Source organism: Stylophora pistillata, chromosome 7, assembly GCF_964205215.1.
Source record: "Stylophora pistillata chromosome 7, jaStyPist1.2, whole genome shotgun sequence".
Taxonomy (NCBI): Eukaryota; Metazoa; Cnidaria; class Anthozoa; order Scleractinia; family Pocilloporidae; genus Stylophora; species Stylophora pistillata.
The window spans coordinates 16,027,316-16,041,940 of NC_142525.1; the positions used below are offsets into that span (position 1 = coordinate 16,027,316).

Below are 14,625 nucleotides of genomic sequence, written 5' to 3' on the forward strand. Positions count from 1 at the left end.
TGTTCAATATTTTGCCCTACAGACCATTTCCACTTTCCAAAAGATGGTAACCTGTAATTTTTTTGTTTTGAAAGACACCAGATGTAAAGCCCTATGGAGGAATATTGGCCCTCAGTTGTATTTGCGAAGACCTCTGGAAAATATTCTCTACAGTGGCCTTCGGGCTTGGTAATAAGTTATTATTTGCACTTAGAGCTGAGTTCATTTACTGCAATGACATTAACAAAATGAACGAGAGATAGTTGATTTCATTTTAATAAATTTAATTTAAATTTTGGGTGATGTGGTAGGCATGGCAATCCTGTCCACTGTGGGGGCCACATCCACCACGGCTACCACAGCCCCCTCTCTTCCCTCTTCTTCCGCACTTAAAACACTCTTTCTGAAACCCTGTAAGGAAAAAAAAAAAAAAAACACAAGTTAAAAGGTTTGACAAGAGAACACCCTTACCAGGAGATGTTACCCAACTGACAACTATACCCAAAAGGGCTAAATGAATAACCCTAGTATCCTAAATCTCTACTTGTATGATAATAGTTCTTAATCTTTCCTAGAAATGCTGGCATACTGCAGCTTTTGTTGTAATTGAAAATAAATATTTGTGTTTTGCAAACTGAGTTAGTACAATAGATCTTCAAGGGCTTTTTTTAGTTGATCAATATTTAATTTTAATTTCTTTGTCATCAGTCAAAAATACTCACGTGAGTAATTACCTTTAAATATATATATATATTTTCACCTTCAAATCTTTCAGAAATTATCTTTATCTTTATCTGCTATATGAGAATTCTTAAGAAAAGGAATTTTTTTTTACGCATGTATTGAGATTGACACTGTGATGTACTATCATGTGTGTCTCTGATTGGACAAACAATGTATTTTCACAGTCATTCACTAATCCCAGCTTAATTTTGTTAGTCAGTAAGAAAAATCTCAGTATGTATTAGATACAAATATCATGAAAGTGCTTTTAATTAACACCATGAAAGTACTTTAACAATTTTAATTCACTTGCTGCGATACATAAAAAAACTCACTAATTCAATGCCTTTCCTTGTTTTGTTTTTTTTTTAATGCAAACTAACCTGTTTGTGTGCACTTTCCATGGATTAATCTCTATTTGTTACAGATTGAAAAATATTGTTTTTAAAATTTAATTCATTTTTGTATGAGCATGACAAATTCAAGATTTTCTGAATACTTTGGAAAACAATATTTTTTAGAATAAATGTAAGGCTAGTTTACTGTACTATAACTTGCTAGGTCACTACCTGCTATCCTTTCCTGTTTTGTGTCCATGGCTACCAGTGTATTTGTTCTTGTATTCTATTTTACTAACAAAGAAAAATATTATACTTGGTTTGAACAGGTTTATTAAAGATACTGCACAACTTCTATAGCTATATTGGAAAAGGTTTCTTTGCACTGACAATAATGAACCAAGTGATAAAAACATTGCAAAATTATGAACTTCTATTTCTTTATTGAAAATGGCCAAAGAAAAAACCACTAATCCAACATGAGTTCATATTGCTTAGACTTTAACAGAAGAATTTTACTTCAATGAGGCTATGATGTCACTATTCCGGCTTCTTACAGAGAGGAAAGACTCCAAATTGTTTACAGATGCATGACATTAATTTTGTTGAAATTGTAGTAATTAATACAGAAAAAAAGGAAAATATTACTTTGAAGTTTACACTTACTTTTAGTGATTCTGGGGATTAGAGGGGGCGATAGAGGCAGATCAGCATCAACATCTGTGGTATAAACAGCAAACTTATAGGTACGTATGATGCACAATCCTCGCAGTAGATAGCGCTATTTAAGCAATAGCGAAAATCAGACCTGAAAAAAAATCAGGCCTGTACGGGATTCAAACCACTGACCTCTGCGATACTAGTGCAGCGCTGCACTAGTATCGCAGAGGTCAGTGGTTCAAATCCTGCACAGGCCTGATTTTTTTCAGGTCTGATTTTTGCTACTGCTTAAATAGCGCTATCTACTGCGAGGATCTTGCATCATACGTATCTAATACCGAAGTTCAAAATATATGAACTTCATATATTTCATTGTATCTGATTTATCACTTTCACGGGTTTATTACAAATCAACTTAACGGCCTGCTCCCAGTTGGCTTGTTGGCTCAATTGGTAGAGCGGTGCACTAGTATCGCAGAGGTCAGTGGTTCGAATCCCGTACAGGCCTGATTATTTTCAGGTCTGATTTTCGCTATTGCTTAAATAGCGCTATCTACTGCGAGGATCGTGCATCATTCGTATCTAATACTGCAGTTCAAAATAGATGAACTTCATATATTTCATTGTATCTGATTTATCACTTTCACGAGTTTATTACGAATCAACTTAACGGCCTGCTCCCAGTTGGCTTGTTAGCTCAATTGGTAGAGCGCTGCACTAGTATCGCAGAGGTCAGTGGTTCGAATCCTGTACAGGCCTGATTTTTTTCAGGTCTGATTTTCGCTATTGCTTAAATAGCGCTATCTACTGCGAGGATTGTGCATCATACGTATCTAATACCGCAGTTCAAAATATATGAACTTCATATATTTCATTGTATCTGACCAAACTTATAGGTAATTGTCAATTAAAAATAAAAAGGTGTCTATTCAGATGGCAACAAAAAACAGTGTGCTATCCAAACACAACTTTGTTGTGCAGACTTAAATAGGAACATCGTGTTGCAAGGAGGCAGCGGTGTCACTATTCCAACTTCTTACAAATATAAAGAGCAATGACTAAAATTTGTTTACAGATGCATGGCATTTTGTGGAATTATAGCATTATGAAAGAAAAGGGAAATATTATTCTAAAGCTGGCAACTTACCTAAATCTTCTCATGCAGGAGGAGGGAGAGATGGAGTTTCAGTATCTGCAGTTTAAACAATAAGTTTTGTAACTGTCATTTTTAAGGTATTTTAGTCATGTGGTTGCAGAATATCTCTATTGAGTAGTATATTATTGTTCTGAAATTTTGTGAACATTTAAATTGTAAGCTAAACACACAGTTGTGGTTAAAAGTAATCATTCTTCTGTAAAAGTAGCACTCTCCTTCTTGGTCTACATTTCAAATGACAGTTTTAAGCCTTGAAATAATTTTTCAAGAATGATTTGTGTCGCAAAGTTAACTAATAAACATAAAAAGAAAAAATGCCTCACCAGATGCACCTTTCCCTCTCTACATCTGAAAGAACAAATGCCATTTCACATGATCCTACAATGGATGGAAAAACATGCCCTCACTAATATGTCTTTCCTTAAAACTTTCTTTTTTGACAGAACAACATAACATTCCTCTTCCTCATTCCAAGACAAGGTGAATTTGTACACACATTTTTTTTGTGCTCATTTAACGGCAATCTTTTTTCTAGTACCTATTTTCTTCAGAAGAGGAAAAATATGCATCTGTACACAATTGCATGCATGCACATACTTTTTCGCTTTCCTTTGTTTACATAGTTTGACGTGCCAGTGTTCATTTAATCACAAATAAACTTACAGCTGCTGGAGATATTTTTTATAATAACCTTTACCTGGACAAAAATTTTACATAGACAACAAGCACTGAGGCAGACTCTGGAAATGAGATGCTTTCAAGCCTTAGGAACCAAGTTGACAGAGAGTTAGTGGAAGTGACAAGAAGAGGGACGAACTTGGTCCTTAGTTCAAGGGGATATCTTAATTGGCTTGACAAAGCTAAATTTTTCGGAGATCATAAAAGAAAATACAAACCCTTTGTCCAACGGTATTCACAGGTCTGTCTAAGATGATCCTGTTGGACCAAAATCCAGAAAAGAGAACAGCTCCACTGGCACTTTTGTATCAGGGCTGATCGTCTTCCAGGGATGTCACTAATTAGGTCGGATGCAGAAAGTGAATACAGTGTTACTCACAGAGGGTGATTATTTCTGAGTGTAACATTGCCATATAATTAGTCAAATTAGAAAATAGTTTGGTAGCATTATTGAAAAAAACCAATTTAGAAACAATTTATTCTAAATGTGTGCCAATTCCTGTTATAAAACTGGATAACCCACCCCATGGGTAGCTGAAAATTAGACTACCTACCCCTAACCAGGAGCCCAAAAGCTCATGACCCACCCCCATCTCTGCTGCAGCCCACCTGTTATCTCTGCTGCAGCCCATCTGTTATACTTTTTGACCAGTTCCTAATGACAAGAAAAGTAAGAGGAGAGCAATAGAATCCATTACTTTTCTTTCAATGGTCTACCTATAATGTATCTTATGCAATGTATATATGAGCAGTATTCCTTTTTCAGCTTGTTTTTAAGGAGGCTTTACAATACTTCTGTTCGAGAAATGGGCACAATGCAGTAATGGGCACATTGCAGTAATGGGCACATTGCAGTAATGGGCACAGTGCAGTACTTCATTGAAAAACTGCAGAGAAGAAATGTCACTCGATCAATGTGTAAATCATTATGAGGACTGCCAGCAGTTGTTTCTTAGCATTGGTAGGTGTTGTACTGCGGAAGCATTGCTAGTGTTGTTTGTCATGGTTGACCAGAACTGTCAGCCAACTACGAACAGGCTGCCGCACTACATGTTAGAGGTGGGAAACAACCAGCAGGTCTGTAATCATGCACTCCGTGCTAGACAAATTCACCGGTCAGTTCCTTCTACAACCTACCCAAGATCCTGTTGAACATGATTCCAGCACAGATGAAGATCCACAATAATTACTCAATGTGCATTCTTAAGTATTTCTTCCTTCTCCTTAACTTCCAGGATGTTGTCAGAGAAGGAAATGGTGCAAGGCTTGCAACTTTGCATAAGGTTTTGGTACAATATTTTCAAATCATTTCCTGGTTTCAATTCTTCTGCAATTGAAATGTTTATAAGTGTTGTCCTGTGTGAAAATGAGGTGTTTCTTACTGATGTAAGAGCACATAACTGTAGATTGGCATCTACTGCTAATTGGACAGGTGGCCCCGGAAGAAACATTGTGGTTGACCTTCTCCTTAAGAATCGCAACAAAGACTTGAGATAGCAGTTTAAACTTATGGGGGCCAACAAAACAAACAAAACAATTGATCATTGAAGTAGAGCATCAGGAGGAGAAAGACAGATTGTTGGGAACTATGATCAGCAGGTCAACAGAGGTGTTCATGCATATTCTCACAGCCATCAGTCCTAAGTTTCAGATGAAAAGAAAATACTAACTGACTTAAACACGAAGGCGCGCTATAAAAGGTGCCCTAGGTCCCATTGGACCATTTGTCAATCAACTGTCGTGTGATGTAGAACTCTTAGAGTCAAGTCAGCTTGAGCTACAGCTACTCCAAAGCAGTGAACAGCGGGCGCATTCTTCAAAATTGTTTGATGTCTTCATCACAATGCAAGAATTTTTGAGATTTGTATTTCCTTTCTTCAATGGAAACTGTCTTTATTTGTGGCAGTAAATTTGAGATTGAAGTAGGTTGTTCGCACGTTACGTCATTGCCACCATGCTGGTGGAAGTAAACAATACCAAATCAAAAGCATGTCAGTCATTTTGAGGAGATAAGTTCTGAACCCTAATGACTACTCTTGATGAAACCGAACAGGCAAAGAGGCTATCAAGACACTAGAAGAATTTTTTCATGGATGCTCCCTTCATTTATGATGATGAGGATGAAATTTGACCTCTCTAAGCTACAGTGAACAAGGAAACAAGATTTGCAACTTTCCAAGAGAAAATCTCCATTCTTTTCAGTGTCACCTTTAAGTTCACTCTAGTAGAAAAAAATTGCAACTGCATTCATGATTATTTTGGAATTAGATTTAAATAGTTTTGTTTGGCAAAATTTAATGCATCATTTTCATACACATTACAGGACTTCTGAGCATCTCTAAATAAACAAGTATGGGCACTTATGCAATGGTGTTTATTTTTGGCCAACTAAAATGTGAAGGTGTATTTAGAGCATACAACCATGTTCTCAGGTCACATGTATATAAAGTTCACAAAGCAATCATGTGGACAATCAGACATAGTACATAGCAATTTGGAATAGAATAAATAGGGTTGGTTCATTGTTCTTTTGTGACAAGGTTATTTCCTTGCTATTTCTTTTCTTTTACTAAGTACTATTTTCTGAGAAAATACTATTTCAAAGAATCAAGTCAGTTGAAACACCTTTCTCTTGTTATCAGAAACCACCTGAGGTAAAACTGAAAATTCTACAAACCTTTTTCATTGCATTTTCTTAACCCTAATTAACTCCTAGAGGTGACCAACATGAAACTATAATTTCCATAGAAATATCCAGCTAACAGGTAATGAGAGTACTCAAACTCATTGGGCAGAGGTTTTTATAATGATCTAACACCAAATTCTCATAACTAATTCACAGGTAAACATCCAGCAGCCAGAGGGGAGAATTAACAATCAAATCTTGAGAGTTTAAGGGTTGAGGCAATCTTGACAATTACAGCAAGATTTGCAAAAGGAACAACAAAGGTGACCTACAGTTCCGAAATCCACATAGAAACTAACACTGCAATAAATCTGGAGGTGTGGACAAAACGTTGCTGCAAACCTTTCAACGTTTTCCTGAGTAATGTCTTACTAACGACTTTCTTCTGCTGTTTTGGCGGCCACATTCCGATCAAAATCTCTTAACCTTCTGATAGAATAAGGAAATCGAGGAACCGGGAAGCCGGTTAAACGCAACTTTCGGGCAAACATCATCATACCAGGTCTCCTTTCAAACTCGTGCAATACTAGCCCTTCCTTTGGAAAAGCAAGTAAAGTTTGCGAAATGTTTATGACGGCGATGCATGCGTGTCCCGGGGAGCTCGTTGCAAATTCAACACTCTACAGCACTTAAGAGGCACTTAAAAAATGGCCTGGCACGTAATGTTTGCATTTTCTTACCTGAATATGTTCTCCGATGTAATGCCGTTGATTACATTTTTACACTAGCACTCCACTATGTTACCAACTGACAGCCTGTGTGGTGAAGCCCCCATTTTGCATATGCTCTGAGACCACGCAACATTAGCCCGTCCTCTCCCCTCCCCCCCTACCATTACGGTTGAATGCCCGGCTGAATGCTGTGATATTTGCTCTGTTTCGTTCTCTCGGACCTCAAAAATCGTGTTAGCGACCTCTTAGTATACCATTTTCAGAGACATAGAATTGTACGCCAGCGTATTCTTTCGACTCTTACTGATTTTATTTTTATGTTTTTAAAAATCTGACCATCGGTAGACCATAGACTAGGCCATAGGGTAGGCCATGGCCTGCCCCACATTTCGTCCACACCCGCATCATGGTGGGGATGGACGATGGAAATATTCTACAATACTAAAAATAAAAAAAGTCACATAATCACTTTTGGGCAAGGTAACTCACACGCGTCACATCTATGTCTCGTGAAATCGTCATTGGAATAACAATAATGATAATAATGATAATAATAATAATAATGATAATAATAATAATAATGATAATAATAATAATAATAATAATAATAGTAACGTTTATTCAAACCTCTTGCAGAAAATACTGAATTACAGATTATAAATTATATTAACAAGAATTAGGAGAAGAAAAGGGGAAAAACTGTACAAAATGCATTAAACGACATACAAGTAAAAACAGCATGTACATAACAATGATAATAATAGTAAAATGATAATAATGTTTATTATAAAAAAAACGAGTATGATTAAATTGGCAAGTACTTGACTGTCACAAAGTTCTTAAAAGGATCGGTGGACTTTTTTTAGTGATAGTGAGTACGATTTGTTCTTAAATTGTAGCGGTCTGAAGATTTACGAACGTCGGCATACATTGCAGTATAAAGGGGGTTGTCATTATGAATACGACTTTCAAAGGATTCACAGGCAGCACTACGGCGTGCATCAAGGGTTTCAATACCGGCTAGCATTAGGGTATCTGAGTACGAATGACCTGGCCAAATAATGACGAGAGCACGCCTCTGCGGGCACTGACTCTAAGGTCTTAGATAAGTAGGACGGTAAATTGGCAAATGCAGTAGAGGCGTACTCAAGTATGGAACGTATTAGGCAGCAATAGATGTAGACGATATCTTCCGCTGGGACAGAATTTCTCCTGAGCTGCCTTAAAGCAAACAACCGTCTGTTAGCCTTCTTCAGCAGGTGGTCAACATGCGTCCCCCAGGAAAGGTCATTAGACAAGTTGACGCCTAAAAGCTTGAACGACGAGACCTCTTCTATAACAGCTCCCCCCGATACGACCGGGGGAGCCTTGTAACTATTATACTGAAGGAAGTCAACACTCATGCACTTACATTTAGTAGGATTAACGCGCATGTTATTGGTGTTAGCAAAATTTTGGATGTCATTCACAAGGTAGTTAAGCACAAAAGGAGAATTTTTTGGAAGAATTTCCATGATAGTAAAGTCATCAACAAACTTGATACGCAAGCCCCAGGAATCCATCAGGTCATTAACCATGCAAGCAAACAAAACAAAATGATGAACCAGAAAATAATTAAAGTCATAACGACACCTTCCACAATAATAAGTGGGATAATACCACTGAAAAAAATTGCATGTTGAAACATACCCAAGCATTTCCCAATAAATTTCACAATTCATACAAGTATCTGCATTAACATCACTAAGTACATTGGTAATCCGTTCCTTGATGGCTCCCGGTTCCAACAAGGCTTCCAAATCCCGTATGGCTTGTTGACGTTGTTGTTCCCTATTCGTCACATCCTCGTTGGGAATGGCAGCAGCAGCAGGAACAGCAAAGGGTGCTCGACAATGTCCACATTGGTCTGAGGTGGTTCTATGACCACGAAAACACGAACGATGGATGCGTCGATGACAGCAGGGAGTGACCGTAGCACCTCTCATAGACACGTCAATCATGATGAAGTATAGAAAACATGCGTAAGATGTTCCATCGACTTCCACAACTTGTCGAGCAAGGCGTGTTGAGAGTCGTAGAGGAGGCATCTAAAAAACTAATGTGTCAGGTATATGAAATAATTAAAAAAAATAATAAAAAAATGAATACCAGGGAAAGAAGACCACACACCTCTGATGAGAAAATACACATTCATTTGCATTAGAAGGCGAAAAATTGTGTGAAAATACAATCATTAGAGACAAAAAAACCGTCATTTGCGCGTAGACCAGATTCAATAACGATTTTTGCATTTTAATCAGCATTCAATAACAATTTTGGGCAGTCATATACGTCATTCGTCAAACAAATTTAAAGAGAAACATACACTCTCATTCGCGGGAACCTTCAAGTCATTTACACCATCCTGAAAGTCAATAGAGACAAAAAACAAACAATGTAGTGTATATAGCGTTCATTTACATTTTTATCACACTGTTTGAAATTCAATAGTATTCTAGATCTTAGACAGCATTAGCATGAATAAGACAATCATTTATGCGCTTGTACAAATAATTGAGCGTTTTTTATCATCAATATTCACACATCGAACTTCAATTGAAAAACACTTATTCCAAAATAATTTTGTTTTGAATTTCAGTTTACCTTTCAAAAATCTCTATTCAAACATTTTAGCAGATAGGTCTGCATAAAGCGGTATCATTGCATACTTTTAGCCGCGGTCACAGTGTCGATGTGATAGTGCAGAGTAGTATTTTCCTGTAATGAACAGAAAAAGGTGTATATGATATCTACGAAGGTAGCTGTCAACAAGAAATTATAGAAATTGTTACTAGAATCTGTAAAACAATTTTGTTAAAAAAAAAAACCGCCAATAAAAAGGGATCGTTCATCTCTTATATGTGTTTTATTTTCTGTTGTAGTTTCATTTGAATGTTCTACGACCAGAGATGTGTTTAATTCAGTCTTACCCACCAGATTTGTCACTCTCATTCGTTGTCCCCTTTGTTGTAAAGAGATAGTTGCGTCTGAACTGAAAGAACCCCATCGATGTCATTATGGCAAGTGTCTCGTCTGTCGCCAAAAGGTGCATTTGTTGGAACATCAATGCTTCATACAGCAGATCGATCCTAAAGACGGTGACAAAAAGAAAGAGAGTAAGAAGCAGCTCCTGAAGCATCTAAAGAACAAACCAAGTGCCTCTGCCCATGTGGAACCACCCGTATTTGTCTACGCCGACTTTGAAGCCATGCTCTCGACCAAAAAGACCCTCGTTCCCATTCTGGCATGTTCTCTCACCTCTCTCTTGGAGACTTTCTCTTGTTTTTACGGCTCTGAATGCACAGCCGAGTTCTTAACGTTTCTCACCGACTTGGCCGTAAGCGAATTTGGCGAGGAAAGTAAAGTGATTTGCATCTTTCACAATTTGAAAGGGAACGATGCCATCTTCTTGCAACATCAACCTCTCCAAGAAGACAGACGTATGGAAGATATGGTCTATGTGGATATCAAGGTCCTTTCCTTTCATGTGGGGTGTATCACGTTTAAAGATCCTCTTTGTTTCTTGCTCATGTCTCTGTCTGCGTTTACCTCCACCTTTGATATTTCTGAATTGAAGAAAAAGATTTTTTACCCATCTCTTCAATACTCTTGAACATCAAGAGTGTGTGGGGTGTCTGCCTGACGCCACTTGCTACGATTCCGAAGAGATGCCAACTTCGAAGAAAAAGGAATTTGAAACGTGGTACGCGTCTCAAGAAGGAGTAGTCTTTCATCTCAAACAAGATTTAGTGGCGTTCTGGAAATCGGACGTGGCCCTTCTCAAAGTCGGCTGTGAGAAGTTTGTCACCGAATTTCGAGTGATTGCAAAGTGGTGTGGATTTTCGGCTTTTTTAATGTTTTAAAGTATTTATTAATTTTTTTAATGATGTAATGTGGTTTTAGGATGTCCCCAGTTAGTGCCATTAATTAGTGTATTAGCTATAGAGTATTTATTTATTTGTTTTAATGATGCAATGTAGTTTTAGGGTGTCTCCAATTAGTGCCTACAGGCACTAGAAAGACTAGGCACGTTAATAAAGGTTATATATGTATGTATGCATCACGATTCCTTCTGCATGCAGTCGTTATTGGCGAAAATGTCATCTATCTTCGAAGTTTGTGGCAGTAGAGCCCCCTCGTGCCGGATGGAATGGTGCCCAATGAATCATTCAAGAGTCGCCTTAGAATGGCTGCTTTAGAACGAACACCAACCGTCACACACTTCTTCTTCTACACCGCTTATTCAACACATACGTAATGGGGGAGAACAGAGAATTGCAGCCACACCTTTTGCCTATCATGTAGATGGTTTGGATCGTACCACCCACACTGTCTAAGAATTCCATGGGTGTCTGTATCATGGGTGTCGTCAATGCTTTCCCGACCGAACCCGGTACTCCTTTGCCTCCCCCCGACCATACCATGGAAGCCTTGTATCAGGCCACTCTGCAAAAGACCAAGTCTCTAAGAGCTATGGGATATACCGTTGTTGAAATGTGGGAATGTGAGTGGAAATCAAAGGTGAGTGCCTCACCCGAGATTCAAGCGTTTCTTTCTTCTCTTGACATGATACTACCTCTCAATCCTCGTGATGCAATTTTTGGGAGACGTACTGGTGCTGTTTCGCTTTGTTAGAAAGTGGCCGAACCCAAGGGGAAGAAATACGTGACGTGGACGTCACGTCCGAATACCCTTGGTTGAACAAGTATGGTATGTACCCAGTCGCACATCCTACCATTCTCTTTGAACCCGAGGATCACGTTCCTCTTTGTCGGACCTGTGTGGAGGAAGAAGGTGTGAAACCCATGTTGGAGAGAAACATGTGCTGATCTCACACGGAGATGCAACGTATGTTGCGTGGTACGTGGCGTACTCCACAAATCTTGAAGGCCCTTAATGTGGGATATCGCGAACATACATAGGCTTTATTTATCCTCAAATTTCAGTGTAGCTTACAAGCTAGTATCTCCGATCCTAATTACTAATTTTAAAAGTTACAGCAAGAACAAGGCTAAAAAGCCCAAAAAAATAATTCATTATATAATAATATAATAATCATTAATATAATAATATAATGTAATATTAATGTAATATTAACAGAAACCGTGCACTAACAGTTTGCGCTCAAATTTGCTATAGTCTACAGTCTTTCTAAAGTGGTCAGGCAGGGTGTTCCAGTACTTAATAGAAGTATCGCATTCACGAAATCTATCATTTTCCCGAGGATCAGAGGGTCACAGGTCTGTTTGCCTCTTATGTCAACGTAACACCTGGTTGAAAATCAAGCAGGAAAGTGGTGGGTTTCCAGCATGGACTCGGGATGAGCAGAATCAACTCAATATGCTTCATAAGAGATCCGAGTACGTGGAAAACTACCAAGAACGCGAAGGGATTGTGCTCGACCCTACGCTCATTGCTAAGAATCCTGGACGTAAGATGACGGCGAACCTCATATTGAATTCGCTCTGGGGAAAGTTTGAGGAACGCACGAACAAGTTTAAAGTCACTCAACTCACGCAAGCTCACGAGTTGTTTGCGCTCCTCAATAGTCCGCTCGTCGACATCTCTGCCTTACGCATCTTGAATACCGATCTCTTGGAAGTATCCTACAAGAGAATCTCGGAAGATGCAGACAGGGATACCAAGACCAACACCTTTATTGCCGCCTCCACGACCTGTCAAGCCCGATTGAAACTTTACCAGTTTTTAGAACAACTGGGTGACCTTGCCTTCTACTACGATACGGATTCGGAGATCCGTATCGTAGTAGGAAGCCTTTTCAACCTGGAAGTCTTTTCAAACCAAAATCCCTTTGGGTGATTATCTGGGGGATATGAAGAACCGACTGGACGAAGGAGATTTCATCCCCGAATTCGTGTCGGGGGGTGCTAAAAGTTATGGTTACGTGACTAAAAAGGGTAAGACGGTCTGCAAAGTACGTGGGTCTTCTCTCAACGTCCGCAGTGCTCCTCAATTGAATTACGAGGTCATAAAGCTCTTGGAAGAAATCCTAGATCCTTTGGACGAGAGACGCGAAACCCTCATAGTCAACTCCACACACTTTGTGAGAGATCCCCTCCAGAAACACTCACACACCAGAAAACAGACTAAGAAGTACGGACTCGTCTTCGACAAACGCGTATTGGATCAAGGGACCTTTAAATCGTACCCTTACGGTTACAAACGTTTTTAACTCAATGAACAAGACCTGGTGAACATAGAATCACTTTTATTGTAAAAAAAAAGCAAAATATGTTTTTTCAAATCTAATAACAAATGTCTGATTACATGATACAATATGGATCTGGTCTGAGAGTAGCCTTAGTAGCACAAACTATAGTTGTGTTCTCTTTCGTTACCAGAATCGTTTATTCATAATCTTTGAATCCCCTGCGTTATACATTCTATCCATTTAGGTAGATAATGTTTTCGTAATTTCATCTTTCTTTCATTGTTTCGTAGTGAAATGTATTGGATCTGTTTGGGTTCATAGTAATGACTGCCTTTTAAGATGGGGTGGTAATAAATCTGCCCCATCAGGTCGTTCGTCTGATCTCCCATGAGGACGGGTGCACAGAGAGACGAGTACAGGTAGAGCGTGCGAGCAAAAGATTCGTTCTTGCTTGTGCCTCCTTTGGTGTTGGCGAAAGTATAGACGATCTCGTTGAGATAGAACTTTTTCATATCTGTTCCAGTGGATTGAATCGAGTTTATGTCATATCTCTTGTTTACATTTTGAGTCGTAAGTGATCTCGAAACAGTCCAGAAGCGACCAATTTCGTAAGTGTTAAGATTCGACCCGGTACTATCAACTGTCGATGTGTTCAACACACAACCACCATAATAGGAAACGTCAGTTGACGTTAATCATCCCATTAATTCACACAAATCAATAGGAAGGCATAAAAAAAATGTTACTTCTGATGTCTGAATTGGAGATGGACGAACTGACGTCTGCGGTGGTCACCGTGAATGTTTCCCCCTCGTCGTCGGCAATGACCTTGAAATGCGCTTTGTCACCGTTTGCAAACGTAATTGCTCAGGCGTTTCCCAAGTCGAAGACGTTTTTAGTTCGTTCGATGTCGAACAAAGCTTTCAAGAGATCGTGAGCCGTGTCGATGCGTCTTTTTTTAATCTCTCCAGGAAAAGATGTACAGACTATGTGGAGAGACCCCGCTCTTGTACGTGCATCGTTTGGTGTTGATGAAAGTCCACGCAATCTCGCTGAGATAGAATTTAATCATGTCATCTCCACCTGGGTTCCCAGTAAATCTCAGAATTTCGTATCTATTCATAAAATTACGAGTATTGAGGTCCCTCGTAACGGTCCATGTGCTACTGACTTTCTTCGATTCGTGATGAGATTCGGTCCGGGTGCTTGAAAGTCGGGTGCTTATTTCAGATTTCCATCGCTGAATGTAATTGACTTCGCCCTTCGCTATCTCTTCAATTCACACAAATCATACTTGAGCGAGAAATCAATGCAATTTCTGATGAGATGCAATGAAATATATGAAGTTCATATATTTTGAACTGCGGTATTAGATACGTATGATGCACGATCCTCGCAGTAGATAGCGCTATTTAAGCAATAGCGAAAATCAGACCTGAAAAAAAAAAATCAGGCCTGTAAAGGGATTCGAACCACTGACCTCTGCGATACTAGTGCAGCGTTCTACTAATTGAGCTAACAAG

General features: G+C 38.8%; 2 long non-coding RNA genes across 32 annotated transcripts in view; one reads left to right on the plus strand and one right to left on the minus strand.

Moving 5' to 3' along the window:
* Window positions 1-1,045, plus strand: part of LOC111332243 (uncharacterized) — a 2,274-nt gene extending 1,229 nt beyond the window's left edge. Inside the window, exon 2 of one of the 2 annotated variants that reach the window (XR_015989772.1) lies at window positions 23-1,045. This is a non-coding gene — a long non-coding RNA (uncharacterized LOC111332243). The remainder of the gene's footprint in view (window positions 1-22) is intronic. The other variant, XR_002695008.2, reaches the window with a different exon arrangement.
* Window positions 238-7,010, minus strand: LOC111332587 (uncharacterized). 30 transcript variants are annotated; one of them, XR_015989714.1, is made up of 8 exons: window positions 6,901-7,006; window positions 4,122-4,189; window positions 3,753-3,871; window positions 3,180-3,234; window positions 2,848-2,892; window positions 1,707-1,760; window positions 1,272-1,334; window positions 238-390 (listed from the first exon to the last, which is right to left on the minus strand). It is a non-coding gene; the product is annotated as an uncharacterized LOC111332587 (long non-coding RNA). The 30 variants fall into 30 exon arrangements; XR_015989711.1 differs by having other exon boundaries at window positions 4,089-4,189; XR_015989709.1 differs by adding an exon at window positions 4,672-4,861 and having other exon boundaries at window positions 3,753-4,189; window positions 6,901-7,001.
* Between the last annotated feature and the right edge of the window lie 7,615 nt (window positions 7,011-14,625).